General features: G+C 35.3%; 2 pseudogenes; one reads left to right on the top strand and one right to left on the bottom strand.

The window, feature by feature from the left end:
• Positions 1 to 1,696: 1,696 nt before the first annotated feature.
• LOC120634640 lies at positions 1,697 to 3,441 on the bottom strand (annotated as a pseudogene).
• A 5,656-nt stretch (positions 3,442 to 9,097) lies between these two features.
• The window catches only part of LOC120634639, a 29,102-nt pseudogene continuing 20,475 nt past the window's right edge, over positions 9,098 to 17,724 (top strand).

Genomic DNA, 17,724 nt, shown 5'->3' with positions numbered 1-17,724 from the left:
TATTTTGTTTTCAGATTTTACTATCCGATCTTTAATGTATAGCGACTTAGCTTGTCTACAAACATTTTTAAATGTTTTGGAGTAACTTTTTACATATTCAAGGAAAGTTGGAGTCTGATTGTATTGTTTTTCATCATATAGCTCATACAACTTATCCCTGGTTTTGTAAATGCCTATAGTCGCCCAATCACTAAACCTCATTTTTTCATTAGAATCTATGTATTTAAAATTAAATACTTTATTAAATGCACTTTCTTTTTCATTGAAAAGCGTACGATAAAGATTGTTGTGATGACAGTTTTCAAAAAAGAGAGCAGGAATTTTGGCTGATATTTCACCTTCAAATCGCGTCAGTTTACTCTGAGTTATCGGCCTGTACTTAACAATATGTTTATTTCTATTTGTACCAACAACAGTGTACGCTTCTGTACATGTACTGTTGCTGGGTTGGTTGGAAAATGAAAACTCCAGAGATTTCTTCTTGTTTCTTTTATTCTTCCTTTTTCTTGTTACCGCAACCGCTTGCTGATTGGAACTGACTCGGCGTACAAACGGGTGCGGTATTTATATCAAATTTGCCACAATAAAACAGGCCCTCTGATTGGTTCTATTTCTCGGCCAATCAGAGGGCGTTATTTTGTTCCAGTTACATAAGGGCAATTATTGTTAAAATATGCTTATTTCTAAAATGCTATTATTACCTATTAAATGTTACCTATTAAATTCTATTACTAAACTTAAAACTATTTACATGTTATCTTAAAATTAGGCACACGAAATATTAACTCTAAACGAAATCAGCTGACCGTCCCGCACATCCTTCCTTCAATTTTTCCTTCCGATTCCTACCAAGATTATGTTAGCACAGACTCTCCTTCTTCCTATTCTGGATTACGCTGACGCAAGCTTTGTTAACCTAACTGACGATCAGTTAAATAAACTTGAGTGACTTCAAAACATTAGCATTCGGTTCATATTTGGGTTACGTAAATATGACCATGTATCACAATTTCGCTCTCGTCTCAAGTGGTTACCTATTCGACTTCGCCGGAATTTGCACATTCTTTCTATTCTCTACTGTGTGTTGTTTTTTCCTTCTTCTCCACCTTATTTAAAGGAAAAATTTGAATTCGTTGGTCGCCCTGGTGAAGTTCTCCGTACTGCAAGGAAATTGATCTTAAGGGTGCCTTCACATAATTCATCTTTCTTCCACCGATCTTTCACTGTTCAGGCTGTTAAGCTTTGGAATGCCTTGCCTCTTGAAATCCGAGAGGCACAGTCTATAACCATTTTTAAAAAACTTGTCAAAGATCATTTTCTGTCTGCATCTGCGGATCTTTAACTTGCCTATTCTCTTCTGTTTTATTTGTGGTTTGACAATATTGTATATATTTATTTATTATTGATATTAATTATATAGGTATATATTAATTATTATCACTATCTATATATTTTATTGTAAGTTTGTTATATGTACATATTATATTTGTATATATAGGTTTATGCATGTTTATTTGCAACACAGTACAGTTAAATGCACCACCTACCTCTCTTCTTGAGCTGTTTTTAACGCCTTTGGTTGCCTGGAAGAGATCGCTATGTAGCGATAAGGCCGCCAAATTGTATACCTTTTGTTAAATTTTTACTGTTAATTTGTTATGTTTATGTGGTGTACAATAAAAGTGTATTCATTCATTCATTCATTCATCCTCCCGCCGTGCGGCTATGTCGCATCATTTGTCGGTGCGGGCGTGTTGTCTGTAGACAGAGGCAGGACTACCAGCTTCCTCACCGGCCGTCGCAATACTCTTCCTTTGGTCTGGATATCCACGACGCGCACCACGTTGTCTGGGCCCGGGTACGTGGCGATGACTCTTCCTCGTATCCACACGTTGCGCGGCAAGTTAGCGTCGACTATCTGCACGAGATCGCCGACCTGGATCGCTGGTCCTCGTCCATGCGGCTCCCGCCGGTGCTGGAGTTCCGGTAGGTACTCCTTCACCCAGCGTGTCCAGAACACGTCGGCCAATCTCTGCGCGGCTCGCCAACTCGATCTGGAGGCAGCATCCCGATCGTTGAACGTTCCTGGTAGCGGCACGCGTCCCGGGCCACCCAATAGGAAGTGATTGGGCGTTAGTGCCTCAGGATCCTCTGGGCTGACAGAGACGTGCGTCAGTGGTCTGCTGTTCACCGTATATTCCACCTCAGTCAGTAGGGTCGAGAGGACTTCTTCTGTTGGATGTCGTTCATGCAGTGTAGCAGTGAGCGCTGACTTCACAGAGCGGACCATGCGTTCCCACGCTCCGCCCATAAATGGAGCTCCGGGTGGTATGTACCGCCAGGAGGTCGTTTTCTTCGCTGCTTCTGCTGCTGTGGCGCTGTCCATTGCCTGCCGAAGTTCTCTGTCTGCCGCCTTCAGGTTCGTTCCATTGTCTGACCAGATTTCTGTTGGAGAGCCCCTGCGTGCCATCATTCTCCTTAGCGCCATTACTGCTGAGTCAGCGCTGAGTGAACTGGCAATCTCCAGGTGTATAGCCCTCACGGTGAGACACGTAAAGATGGCCACTTATCTTTTTTGTCGGGTTCGGTCGACGGTCACTGATAGAGGCCCGAAGTAGTCTAGGCCGGTGAAGCTGAAGGGTCGCAGATGGTGCGCTAGGCGACATTCCGGCAGGTCTCCAGTTCTGGGGTACGGCGGCTTCTGTGTCTTCATTCGGCAGAACAGGCATCTTTTTATTACCATCCGCGTTACTGGGCGCACACGTAGCACCCAATACTGCTGCCTGCATTCGTTGACCGTAGCTTCGACTCCGGCGTGATGTAGCTGATGATGTACGGCCTTTATCCAGAGCCTGACTATTGGATGATCACCGTCTAATACTATAGGGCTCTTGAAGTCTTCCGTTACTCGAATGCGGCTTCTTAATCTGATTGCATCACCGGCGTATTCGACGCTCAATTGGTTCAGGCGACTCTCCTTGTTGAGTGCCTTGCTGTTTTTCAAGTCTTCTATTTCTTCTGTGAAGGAGTCTTCTTGAGATGAAGCTCCTCTGATCTTTTGAGATGTTCGGCAGTGACTGGGAAAAAGTTTCTACTAGACGCTGTTTTCTTCGCTATTTGCTGTTGTTTCATGGCGGGCTTGTTGATGCTCTTCCAGCTCGGATCCCTTTCTTTGTTCTGCCGTGTCCTTTTGTAATTGACACTTTCCTTTTTGGCTCTGCAGAGTTGGATGAACTGTAGAACGCGAGCTGTGGTGTAACGGAGTCTGTCCCAGTTTGAAAAGCGAGATACATCAGGTAAGGCGTCTGTGAGCTTCCGTTTCCTGTTATCGGTGACGTGGTTAACTTTCTCTTCGCCTGAAGGTTCTCCTTTACTTGTCGTGGTTACTTCGACGGGCCAATGTTCTTCTGTTTGGTAAAGGAAATCAGGTCCCTTGTACCATCGAATTTAAATCGATTTATATCGATACCAATATCGATATCGATATCGATATCGATTTAAATATCGATATTGATATCGATATCGATATTGGTATCTATATCGATATCGATATCGATATCGATATTGGTATCTATATCGATATTGATATTGATAGTTTTGATTTATATCGATATCGATATCGATAGTTATTATTTATATCGATATCGATATCGATTTTAATATTGATATTGATATCGATATCGATATTGGTATCTATTTCGATATCAATATCAATATCATCGATATATAAATCGATATTTAAATCGATATCGATATCGATATCGATATAAATAATAACTATCAATATTAAAATTGATATCGATACCAATATCGATTTTGATATCGATACTGACATCGATTTTGATATCGATACCAATTTCGATATCGATATAAATCATAACTATCAATATCAATATCGATATCGATACCAATATCGATATCGATTTAAATATCGATATTGATATCGATATCGATATTGGTATCTATATCAATATCGATATCGATATCGATATAAATAATAACTATCGATATCGATTATCTTATTAATAGTTTGAATAGTGACTATTTAGATGTAAATAAAAATGTTGTTCTCTTAATAGGAGACAGTTTGAATGTCAAAAAGCATCAAATTATAAGATGCATTGATAAATTACTAGCTTTACATAGTAAAACTCAATGTAAATTCGTTATGTGTGCCTTTCCTTACTGTGGCACATTTAGTTCAAAGCAGAATGAACATATTTATAATTTAAATTTATTAATTTATAACCTGACATGCCGTCATAGTGACGCAGTTTTTTATTTTGACATCAATATATCCATGTCATCCCTATTGTCTAGAGATAGTTTAATTTTATCTAAGAAAAGTAAGCATCACTTGGCATCTTTACTAGCTTACAACTTAAATGATACTGTTACAAGTATTGTAACTAAGTCTATTGACACCTCTACATATTGTACTTCAAGTACCACCAATATTTCTAATATTGACCCTAGTACTTGTTCTAGTACTATAATTAATTCAAATAGTTATTTAAACTAGACAGTGAGACAACGGGGAAGCTCTGTAATATGAACATTGTACATCAAAACATACAGAGCTTCACCGGCAAAGAATTAGAAATAGAACTGTTTGTTGAAAAATTCAATATACACATATTGTGTATAACTGAGCATTGGTTCACTGGAGCACAAATAGCAGTTAACATCAATAACTTCAAAATGTCAAGTGAGTTCTTTAGAAAGACTGCTATTCATGGTGGATCCTTAATTTTTGTACGCAATAATATAACATGTAAGGAGCGAAAAGATATAGTTAGTCTTTCTGTGGAGCACATAATTGACAAGACACAAGACACAAGACAGTTGTCTTGTGTGGAGCTGGAGCGTTTTATAATAGTGTGTGTGTACCATCCCCCCTCAGGTGATTTCAACCAATTCGAGGATGTAATGGAAGATGTCCTTAAGCGATTGTGTATGTCTACTAAAAATGTAATAGTATGCGGGGATTTCAATGTTGATATCTTATTACATAATACTACTACGACTAGGTTGTTAAACTTATTTAAATGCTTTAATTTGAATAATGCTTTCGATGAACCTACTACGATCACAGCAACTTCAGCATCTTGTTTAGATAATATTTTTTTTAACTGTGATATCTTAGGTAAAACGATATTACACAATTTAAGGTCAGATCATTGTGGCCAACAAATTACTGTTGTTGGTACAAATAGAAATAAACATATTGTTAAGTACAGGCCGATAACTCAGAGTAAACTGACGCGATTTGAAGGTGAAATATCAGCCAAAATTCCTGCTCTCTTTTTTGAAAACTGTCATCACAACAATCTTTATCGTACGCTTTTCAATGAAAAAGAAAGTGCATTTAATAAAGTATTTAATTTTAAATACATAGATTCTAATGAAAAAATGAGGTTTAGTGATTGGGCGACTATAGGCATTTACAAAACCAGGGATAAGTTGTATGAGCTATATGATGAAAAACAATACAATCAGACTCCAACTTTCCTTGAATATGTAAAAAGTTACTCCAAAACATTTAAAAATGTTTGTAGACAAGCTAAGTCGCTATACATTAAAGATCGGATAGTAAAATCTGAAAACAAAATACAAACAACCTGGAATATTGTTAATAATGAATCTGGGAAAACTAAAACTCGAGACGGAAATTTTGAATTAATTATTAATAATAATATGGTAACTACTGATACAGAAGTTGCTAGTACTTTTGAAAACTTTTTTCAGAATGTTCCTAATTTGTTAACAGATTCACTAAATTCCTCACCTACTGCAGCTCAGAATTTATTAAGAGGCAACATTAATGAGTGCAAAGTTTTATTTCATTTCAAACATATAGATGCATCGGATATCAGTAAAAACTTCAAGTTGTTAAAATTAAAGAAAACAGGTGATATATGGGGAATGTCGGTACAGGTAATATCTCAAATTATTGACGTCATTGCTCCTCTTTTAGCCATAATTTTCAATGAATGTGTTGATTTAGGTACTTTCCCGAACCTAATGAAACATAGTAAACTCATTCCTCTATTTAAATCTGGTAATAAAAATTATATAAACAATTACAGACCTATCTCAATCTTACCAGCTCTTAGTAAGATATTTGAAAAAATTATATTAAATCAACTCTTATATCATTTTAATGTAAATAACTTACTACACCCTGAGCAGTATGGCTTCACTAAAGGTCGTAGCACAACGCACAACGCAACGGACGCAGGCGCTAAACTTATAAAACATGTTTATGATGCCTGGGAATGTTAACAGAACGCCATGGGTGTTTTTTATGATCTATCTAAAGCTTTGGATTGTGTTGATCATAAAACCTTGCTTCTTAAGCTAAGCCACTATGGTATCCAAAACGTTGCACTAAATTTGGTTGCCTCTTATCTCAGCAATAGAACCCAAAGAGTTTGCATAAATGATGCAGTCTCAGGGTTCAAATACCTCAATGGCTGTCCCACAAGGCTCGATTTTGGGTCCTTTTCTATTTTTAGTGTATATAAATGATCTACCGTACCATGTCAGTGGAACATGCGACATTGTATTGTTTGCAGATGATACATCTCTAATTTTTAAGACTGATAGGAGTAAAGATAACTCTGACGAAGTAAACCGTGTTATGTCGCAAGTGTCGCACTGGTTTACAGTTAACAACTTACTTTTAAATGCAAAAAAAACAAAGTGTGTCGAATTTATCTTACCAAATGTAAAGAAAATTGATAAAAATATAATGATGAATGGTGATATTGGTATCAATATCAATTTTAATATCGATAATCGATATTGGTATCTATATAAATATGTTCATTCAGCTTTGAACTAAATGTGCCACAGTAAGGAAAGGCACACATAACGAATTTACATTGAGTTTTACTATGTAAAGCTAGTAATTTATCAATGCATCTTATAATTTGATGCTTTTTGACATTCAAACTGTCTCCTATTAAGAGAACAACATTTTTATTTACATCTAAATAGTTACTATTCAAACTATTAATAAGATAATCGATATCGATAGTTATTATTTATATCGATATTGATATCGATATCGATATTGGTATCTGTATCGATATCGATATTGATATCGATAGTTATTATTTATATCGATATCGATATCGATTTTAATATTGATATTGACATCGATATCGATATTGGTATCTATTTCGATATCGATATCGATATAAATATAAATAATAACTATCGATATTAAAATAGATATCGATACTGACATCGATTTTGATATCGATACCAATATCGATATCGATATAAATCATAACTATCAATATCAATATCGATATCGATACCAATATCGTTATCGATATAAATCATAACAATCTATATCAATATCGATATCGAAATCGATATAAATAATAACTATCGATATCGATATCGATATAGATACCAATATCGATATCGATAGTTATTATTTATATCGATATCGATATCGATATGGGTACCAATATCAATATCGATGTCCATATCGATATCAATATTTATATCGATATCGATATTGATATCGATAGTTATTATATATATCGATATCGATATAGATACCAATATCGATAGTTATGATTTATGTCGATATCGATATTGATATCGATAGTTATGATTTATATCGATATTGATATCAAATTTAATATCGATAGTTATTATTTATATCGATATCGATATCGATATAGATATCAATATCGATATCGATAATCGATATAAATCGATTTAAATATCGATATTGATATCGATAGTTATTATTTATATCGATATCGATATAGATATCAATATCGATATCGATAATTGATATCGATTTAAATATCGATATTGATATCGATTATATATCGATATAAATAATAACTATCGATATCAATATCGATATCGATATACATATAAATAATAACTATCGATATTAAAATTGATATATATCGATACTGACATCGATTTTGATATCGATACCAATATCGATATCGATATAAATCATAACTATCGATATCGATACCAATATCGATATCGATATAAATCATAACTATCGATATCAATATCGATATCGATATCGATATCGATTTAAATATCGATATTGGTATCTATATCGATATCGATATTGGTATCTATATCGATATCGATATCGATTTAAATATCGATATTGATATCGATATCGATATTGAAACACTTATAGATATTATAGTTACGGATCTCCCTGTTAGAAGTGTTAATGTAACATCTATCCCGTCTTTGAGTAGTCACGCCCTTCTAGACAGTGTTTTGTGTATCAAGAAGAGAAAAATTCGCCCAAAAACTGTTGTGTACAGGCCTCTTAAGAGTGTGTGCATGGATACTTTTAATAAGGATCTCGATGCTATACCATGGGTTGATGTTTCGTCTTCGGACTGCGTCAATGACATGCTATCGGTTTTTAATAATTGTTTAAATGAATTGTTTGATAAACATGCACCAAAAAAAACAAGAGTTTTCAGAGAGAGATACAGTCCTTGGATTACATCTAACGTAAAACTTATGATGGAATTGCGAGATGATGCGCATATTCGGTGGCGGCATGATAAATCAGACGTTAATAAAACATCTTATAAACAATACAAGCATTTGGCTGTGGAGGCTATACATAATGAGAAACGTTCTTTTTTTTAAACAAAACGTTAACAGTAAGCTTAAATATCCAAAGGTCCTATGGCAAAATTTAAAAAGGACAGTCTTGCCTAATAATCCGAACCAATTGCCGGCACATTTCACTAATGCAGATGCTATTAATGCACATTTTCTGCTTTGCTGCTTCATGCATTTGGTGCTTCTTGACTTCTCTCGGGCATTTGACAGTATCAATACAGCACTTTTATTATCAAAGTTATCGCATTATGGCTTTACTGTTGATACTGTCAAGTGGTTTGAGAGTTATCTTAGCAAAAGAGCACAAATTGTGGAAATTGTACTCGAGGATGGTAAGGTGCATCGTTCGGCGCCTGTGCCAGGCAATAGAGGCGTGCCACAGGGCTCAGTCCTTGGTCCTCTTCTTTTTATATTGTATTCTGCTGATGTTGCTAAGCAGATCTTACACTGTAAATATCATATGTATGCAGATGATTTGCAACTCTACTACCATTTCAAGGCAGAAAACTTCGATGACGCTGTTCGCTTTGTTAATGCAGACCGAATAGGGGCTTGGGCAGACCGTAACTCTCTTGTACTTAATCCATCAAAGTCGAAGTATATACTATTCGGTTCTGCAAAGCAACTATATAAGCTTCGTTCTGGTGTTAGTATAGATATTGAGGGCTGCGCCATAGAGAGAGTCTGCAAAGCTCGAAATTTGGGATTGCTCATGGATGCAGATTTGAGGTTCGAGGAACACTTAGCAGAAGTAGTTCGCAATTGTTTCTACAGACTAAAGATCCTCTACAAGATCCGTCAGTATCTTACAGTAGAAGTGCGCTTACAGCTAGTAGAGGCTTTGGTTCTGTCTAAACTAAACTACGCGGATGTTGTGTTCGGTCCTCGATTGCTGTGCCGTACGAAGCGTCTCATCCAGAGAGTGCATAATGCATGTGCGAGGTTTTGTTTCGACATACCTCCTAGAACCCATGTAACTCCTTTCTTAAACAATCATCACTTGTTAAAAATGGGTTCTAGAAGGAAGTTGCATCTTGCAGGTCTTCTCTATAGCGTAATAAAGCAAGGTAAGCCTTTGTATTTAATAAATAAACTGAATTGGGTTAGTGACGATGAAAGGAAGCTTCGAAGCAGTCGAAACCAGCTTCGCATCCCACTTCATCGTACTGCTGCGTTTAGGGGCTCGTTCACGTACTCCGCCACGAAGTGTTGGAATAATATTCCTCCGCCAATCAAGAACTGACAGAGCTACTGAGCAAGACGAAGATTATGTCTAATGCTCATGTTCCGCTTCAACCAGTAATCGTTGAGAACACTGCACTCGAAATTGTTGACGAATACGTATACCTAGGACACACGATCCAGTTAGGTAGGTCCAATTTCGAGAAGGAGGTGAACCGCCGAATCCAACTCGGATGGGCAGCGTTCGGGAAACTCCGTGCCATCTTTTCGTCAGAAATCCCTCAGTGCCTGAAGACGAAAGTCTTCGAACAGTGCGTGTTGCCAGTGATGACCTATGGCTCTGAAACATGGTCGTTAACTATGGGCCTCATAAGAAGGCTTAGAGTCACTCAGCGGGCGATGGAGAGAGCTATGCTCGGAGTATCTCTACGCGATCGAATCAGAAATGTGGAGATTCGTAGAAGAACCAAAGTTACCGACATAGCTCAACGAGTCGCGAAGCTTAAGTGGCAATGGGCCGGGCACATAGTTCGGAGAAAGGATGGACGTTGGGGTCCCAAGGTGCTGGAATGGCAGCCCCGTACTGGTAAGCGCAGCGTTGGTCGACCCCCAACGAGGTGGACAGACGACATTAAGCGCGTCGCAGGTAGCCGTTGGATCCAAGCGGCTCAGAATCGTGGAACTTGGAACTCCCTACAAAAGACCTATGTCCAGCAGTGGACGTCTATCGGTTGATGTGATGATGATGATGATGATGATGATGATGATGAATCAAGAACTTTAAAAGTAAGATTGGATTTAAGAACCAAATTAAACAATATTTATTGGCCAAACAGGTTGAACTCCAAGAACATGTGGCGGAGTCATCTTTTCTCTAGAGACAGTCTGTATACTTTACTATACTTTACTTTACCACTTAATAATTTTATCACTATTATATTACACCGTGTATCTTAATAAGTTTATGATATATATACGGTTTTATTTTCAAGTTAATATAAATATATGTTACTTTAGTTTATTATTATTATTGTTGTGGATTTATTTAGTTAGTTTTTTTTTTTTTTAAACTAAGCTTAAAATGTGGCCAGTATATGGCTACGTATTTCCGTGGTGTTACCCGGTACAAGGTGCCAACTGAAAATCAGCGCTGTATGCTCCCACTGGCGCATGCAGCACAATGCTGAGCTGGCACCTTTTTTCTAGGTTGTGCCACACATAACATATGTGGTGTTATGAATATTGTAATGTGTGGCGCAATGTAAAAAATAAATGTTTCTTTCTTTCTTTCTTTCTTCCATATTAGTATCTATATCGATATCGATATAAATAATAACTATCGATATCAATATCGATATCGATATAAATAATAACTATCGATATTAAAATTGATATCGATATCGATATCGATACCAATATCGATATAGATATCGATACTGACATCGATTTTGATATCGATGTCGATATCAATTTTAATATCGATATTGATATCAATAGTTATTATTTATTTCGATATCGGTATTAAAATTGATATCGATATGGACATAAATAATAACTATCGATATTGATATTGATATCGATCGTTATTTTTTTTTATCGATATTGATATTGATATAGATATCAATTTTAATATCGATATCGACATCGATATTATGATCGATATCAATATCGATATCGATATTGATATCGATAGTTATTATTTATTTCGATATCGATATTAAAATCGATGTCCATATCGATAGTTATTATTTATATCGATATATATCTTATATCGTTATATTTGGTACCAATATTACACATACACTTTTTAGGTGCTTTTCATGTTGACGTATTATTGTTACAGGCGCTTGATGTATATTATAATATATACATATTATATTATATGTATATATAATATGTATATATATATTGATATATATATTATATATTATATATACATATTATGTATATATAATATATAATATATATATCAATATCAATATCGATATCGATATCAATATTGATATCGTTAGTTATTATTTATAGCGATATCAATACTAAAATTGATATCGATACGGACATAGATTTTAATATCAATATCGATATCGATAAAGGTACCAATATCGATATCGATATCAATATCGACATCGATATTATGATCTATATAGATATCGATACTGACATCGATTTTGATATCGATATCGATATCAATTTTAATATCGATATAAATAAAAACTGTCGATATCGATATATATATATATATAAATAATAACTATCAATACCTATCGATATGAATTTTAATATCGATATCGATATAAATAATAACTATCGATATCGATATATATATAAATAATAACTATCGATATCGATATATATATAAAAATAATACCTATCGATATCGATATCGATATCGATATCGATACCAACATCGATATAGATATCGATACTGACATCGATTTTGATATCGATATCGATAGTTATGATTTATATCGATATCGATATTGGTATCGATATCAAAATCGATGTCAGTATCGATATCTATATCGATATTGGTATCGATATCGATATAGATACCAATATTGATATTGATATCGATATCGATCGTTATTTTTTTTTATCGATATTGATATTGATATAGATATAAATTTTAATATCGATATCGACATCGATATTATGATCGATATCAATATCCATATCGATATTGATATCGATATCAATATCCATATCGATATTGATATCGATAGTTATTATTTATTTCGATATCGATATTTAAATCGATGTCCATATCGATAGTTATTATTTATATATATCTTATATCGTTATATTTGGTACCGATATTACACATACACTTTTTAGGTGCTTTTCATGTTGACGTATTATTGTTACAGGCGCTTGATGCTTAACACCTACGCCATAGATTGATGGACGCAGGGCGTGTTGGTAGGACGTGTTCCCGGCATGCCCTGCGCAGTGTAGCTTTGTTTAAAGACTACATTTCGCAGGGCATGCATGCCTTCCACTTACTTTAGACAACGGCTTGGTCTGTCAATTATTACTTAAAAAAAAAGGTTAAAGAAACTTGAAACCGTACGATAATTTATCGCACACTTGGCGAATATACTCCGGGCTTAATGTCACGCAAGATTACATTGCTGCATGATTTATACTATTTGTCAACCGTCCGGCTGTGCGTCCAGATTTTGTGTGTTTGTATTGCGAACACCGATTTTATAATAATCCCTTTTAAAGGTGACTTAGTGCATGACTGGTGATGGATTTGTAGCTTTATAATTCTTATTTTGCAAAGACAATTGCTTTGTAACCAATTTGACGGCCGTTTGGCGCAGTTTGCAGCGACCCTGCTTTCTGAGCCCAAGGCCGTGGGTTCGATTCCCACTACTGGAAAATGTTTGTATGACCAGCATGAATGTTTTTAGTGTCTGGGTGTTTATATGCATATTCTAAATATTTATGTATATTATTCATAAAAATATTCATCAGTCATCCTAGTACCCATAACACAAGCTACGCTTACTTTGGGGCTAGATGGCGATGTGTGTATTGTCGTAGTATATTTATTTATTGGTTTCTTCTTACAAATAAGAAATAACAATAAGAGTTAAACTTACTTAAGTACGTAAATAAATATATTACGACAATAGTAGTAACTTGTGTTATGGGTACTAGAATAACTGATGTATATATGTTTTTATGATTATAAACATAAATACTTATAATTTATAGATAAACATATTTATATTATTTTTTTGTTTTTTTTGTATATTCATTTCAGTAGATTATATTAGTTATTTAATGTATTTTCATATCTTATTTGTATTTACATGTGATATATAATCTAGTTATATATTACATTTATATACTTGTGTAATGTTTACGCAAGTATATAAATATATAATAATGTTGCCTGGAAGAAATCGCTATGTGGCGATAAGGCCACCAAAAACTCTCTTGCTCTATGTGTATATCTCTGTAACTGCTTTTTCTTTGGTGTACAATAAAAGTGTATTCATTCATTCATTCATAAACACCCAGTCACTGAAAAACATTCGTGTATAATTTAATAATCAGTATCATTTTAACACAAACATTTTGCAGATCTGGGAATCGACTCCACTACCATTACGTCCTGTGTTAAAAATACTAAAGTAGTACTAAGTAAGTAACTACAGAAACCTGAGCGTAATAACTAATAACTGCTGTTACTAAATGAAACATTTTAATAGCACACCAGTAAATACACGGATAAATCGAGTAACTTATGAAGCCTTTGATCTTAGCCGACGTTATTACTCAGGGGGCAGCGTTATTTAACTGTTAATCTACAAAGGTGTCTATAAATAAACCTTTAATAGGTATTTGACCTTATGATTAGATGTTTTTTTCTGATTATTATTAGCCCATGTATAGGTACCTGTTACTATTTGTTATGTAACATCTTTTACTCTGTTTTTTTTAACCAATCTAAGAATTGAAAGAATTGAAAAAAAATACATAGGGGTTCGATAAAAGGTGGAAACCTAGTCAGATCTGGGAAGCTTAGTTTTCTTTCCAAGTTATCTGGCCTTCCAATCTCGTCTGGTGGTATGAGATTCATTCTAAGATGGTAGTCGGCTAGACTGTTAGGGATATGGCAGTCATATGAAGACCTCCCTGGCGTATCGGTGGGCGCTGTGGTTTTAAGTGGGAGGTTCCGGGTTCAATCCCCGACAGGAGCAGTTTGGGTTATTTATAATTTCTTAATTTTCTCTGGTCTTCGGTCGTGGCTAGTTACTATCGACAAAGAAATGCCTCTAAGCGACACAAGGTTTCGGTACGATGTCGCGTTGAAACCGATTAGGGGTACGAGATTAATAAAAGAGCCACTACCCTATATAGTCATATTTAGTCTGGAATATTGGACGGAATGGACGATGTCGTTTTCCTAATCTAATTCCTATAATTTTTCTTCGATTTCAATCATTGAAAAATCCATTACTTCATACGCACATACACACACACACAAACACGTCAAACTTATAACGCCCGTCGTTTTTGCGTCGGGGGTCAAAAATAGTAAAATACAATAAGATAAAATAGATTTAACGTAATATAAAATAGAATCTTTTTTTATTACATATTTTAGAAATAGATTCTACGAAACTATTTAAGTTTAACGTAAAAATATTGACAAATACTTTACTTAACAGTGAGGCCCGAATTTTTGATATTTTTTTCTAAACATAACTTGGAGGCAAAGTTATATGCAGCCGGTTGCTCCAAATAGTTGCCATAATTCGCAACCGAACCGAAAAATCTAAAACGCAATAAATTAGATCATGACCGGTTACTAATTTTGCTAATAATTGCAATTTGGATAAGGAGGCCCTGGGAAAAGGTTACAGTGGGTGCAGTTAATGCTATCTATTAAAGTACCAAATGTTCATTCACTTAAATAAGAGAAGAGTGTAGGAAAATAAACCATATGCTTACGCAATAAGGCTTAAAGATGTTAATTCTGATAGTTGCAATTAACTTGGTAAAATGTTAGCTGTCAGTACAATCAAGCGCATAAGTTTAGGAGATAAGCTATAGCTCAGCAATCGTATATAATTACACGCTAACCATGATTACGAAATAACAAATTAGGATAAACTTTTCTTTGTTCCCCAAGGTGTGTAAAATACCACCGGTAGATCGATAAAAGATTTTGACGTGACAACGTCTTATAAATTGGTTTGCCGGGTGACACTTCAAGAAACTGCGTTACGCTCCGCTCACGTTATGCGCTCACAATGAGAGCGAGTGAGAGGCACGCGTCCCTTCCACTCGGGCATGGTTAGCCCGCCTAAGAGCGAGAGAGACAGACATAAAAAGTGAAAGGCACGCGTCCCTTTGTAGTAAACGCTGTTTCATTGTACGCAAATGTATTGCAAGTTATTGTATGTATATTTGTATATAAATACGTATGTATGTGTAAAGGTAAAAATAAAATTTTGTTAATATGAAATTCAGTGCGAGATTCTTTGTATAAATTAATGTTTTAAATATAATTCTTTGTATAAATAAATGTTTTAAACTGTTACTATTATTTCATCCTTCTTCCTACTATACGAATGAATATTCACATTAAAATTATTTTACCACTCAAAGTCGTTGTCACGTAAAACTTTCGCCCGTATACCGACTTTACAGGCAACCAATTTTTGAAGTGAAATCTTCTTTAGGCGCGTTGACCACTTTTTGGGTGGACAAAAATCATTGAACTCGCGTCATGGTCACCAAACCCTTTCCATGAACAATATGTATATCTACATTTTGAGTGAAAAAAATGCCTGAAACTGTCGTCATCGTATATGTGAAAACTAAATATATGAATACTGTGTATTATATATATATATATATATACATATATTTAGTTTTCACTTTTATCGGCAGTCCCCAAATACTGTCCGAATGTTTTATTTATTAATTCCTTATTTATTATTTTTCTGGAGATGGATATTTATATCTCGAGATAATATTTTTATGTTGTATTTTTTTACAAAACAAAAAAATGATGGTTTTTATTCCACTACAAGTTAGCCCTTAAACCGCTCTAATGCAAATGTCACTTAGTCACCGCTAAGGTTTTAGGGAGTACTTACGGCAGTTATACTAAGGCCATACGCCCAATTGTCTTCTACGCGACATTGAACTGGAACGCTATATAGCTTAGCGGCACATGTTTGTCGGTAGGGTGGTAAAGAAGTCTCTGACTAGGCCGGATCAGAAAAAATCTGAAATTAAAAAAATCCGCTTAGCCTATGCTGGGATTCGAACCAGAGGCCTTCGATTTAGCGAAAACCACAGCGCTCAACGCTGCTCCAGAGGTCGTTAAGCTGTCGGTCGTCGGTTGCACTGTATTAAGGTTTGACGAAGGACTTTCCATGCAATCCTCAGGATAGTGTGGTTACCATAATAACATTAACGAGTGTATTGGTTAAGCAATCTCTCACTCATTGCTATAATTCACACCTATCTTCACACCTATCTGCACGGAAGCGTATTTTATAATTTAACTAGTTCCCTCGCGCGACTCCTCCCACGTTATTACGAACCAATTAAAGCTATATAGATAATCGGTACAATTGCTTTATAACCAATTTATATACGCTTATAAAAAATAATCGACGGATCTCTGTTTCTTAACGTTCTAAAAGTCATTTGAATACTTCATCGAAAAAAAGTTGCGTCGGTCTTAATTTTGTAGGTTTCTAAGTTTATGTTATTACCAGCTTTTGCCCGCGACTTCGTCCGCGTTTGTATTTGTTTTTAAAGCATATTTTAAGTTGTAGAAACACTATAAAAATTATAAAATTCAGTTGTTGGTTCCCAAGTTAAATAATGTAATTTTAATTTGATAAATTTAAAATGCATATAAAAATTTTCGGAACCGACAGGATTTGAACCTGCGTCTCTCTGGCGATCGCGGCCCTAGCGCTTTCTCCAATTAAGGTATCTATCTTAAGCATAGTATTGAGGTCAAAAGTAAGTATAATTACCTGAAAATCATTAACATACCGGTGCCTCCATTAATAAGGAATTCCCATTGAATTGACTCCTCATTACGCAGATGTCAACGTGACAGAATAATGGCGTACGGGCCGTGCATTCAATGCCAAATTGACCGATTAAGATGACTGACTTATAAAATAGTAATTACTGCAAACGGGATGCTGCATTTTTGAGGCTCCGTATCCAACGGATAAAACGCCTAACGACCCTATAAAACTCCGCTGTCCGTCCGCCGGTCGGTCCGTCTGTCACCAGGCTGTATGTCAGACAATATATTTCTGTTCAGTGGTGTGCACTTCATAGATGCACAAAAGCACTGCCTACCCTAAAATTGATTGTATAACTCGTATAGGAGGAGAATCTTTTTGAATT

The sequence above is a fragment of the Pararge aegeria genome, chromosome 24 (assembly GCF_905163445.1).
Source record: "Pararge aegeria chromosome 24, ilParAegt1.1, whole genome shotgun sequence".
NCBI lineage: Eukaryota > Metazoa > Arthropoda > Insecta > Lepidoptera > Nymphalidae > Pararge > Pararge aegeria.
Note: the sequence above shows the minus strand (reverse complement) of the source record. Positions and strands in the feature narration are given on the sequence as shown.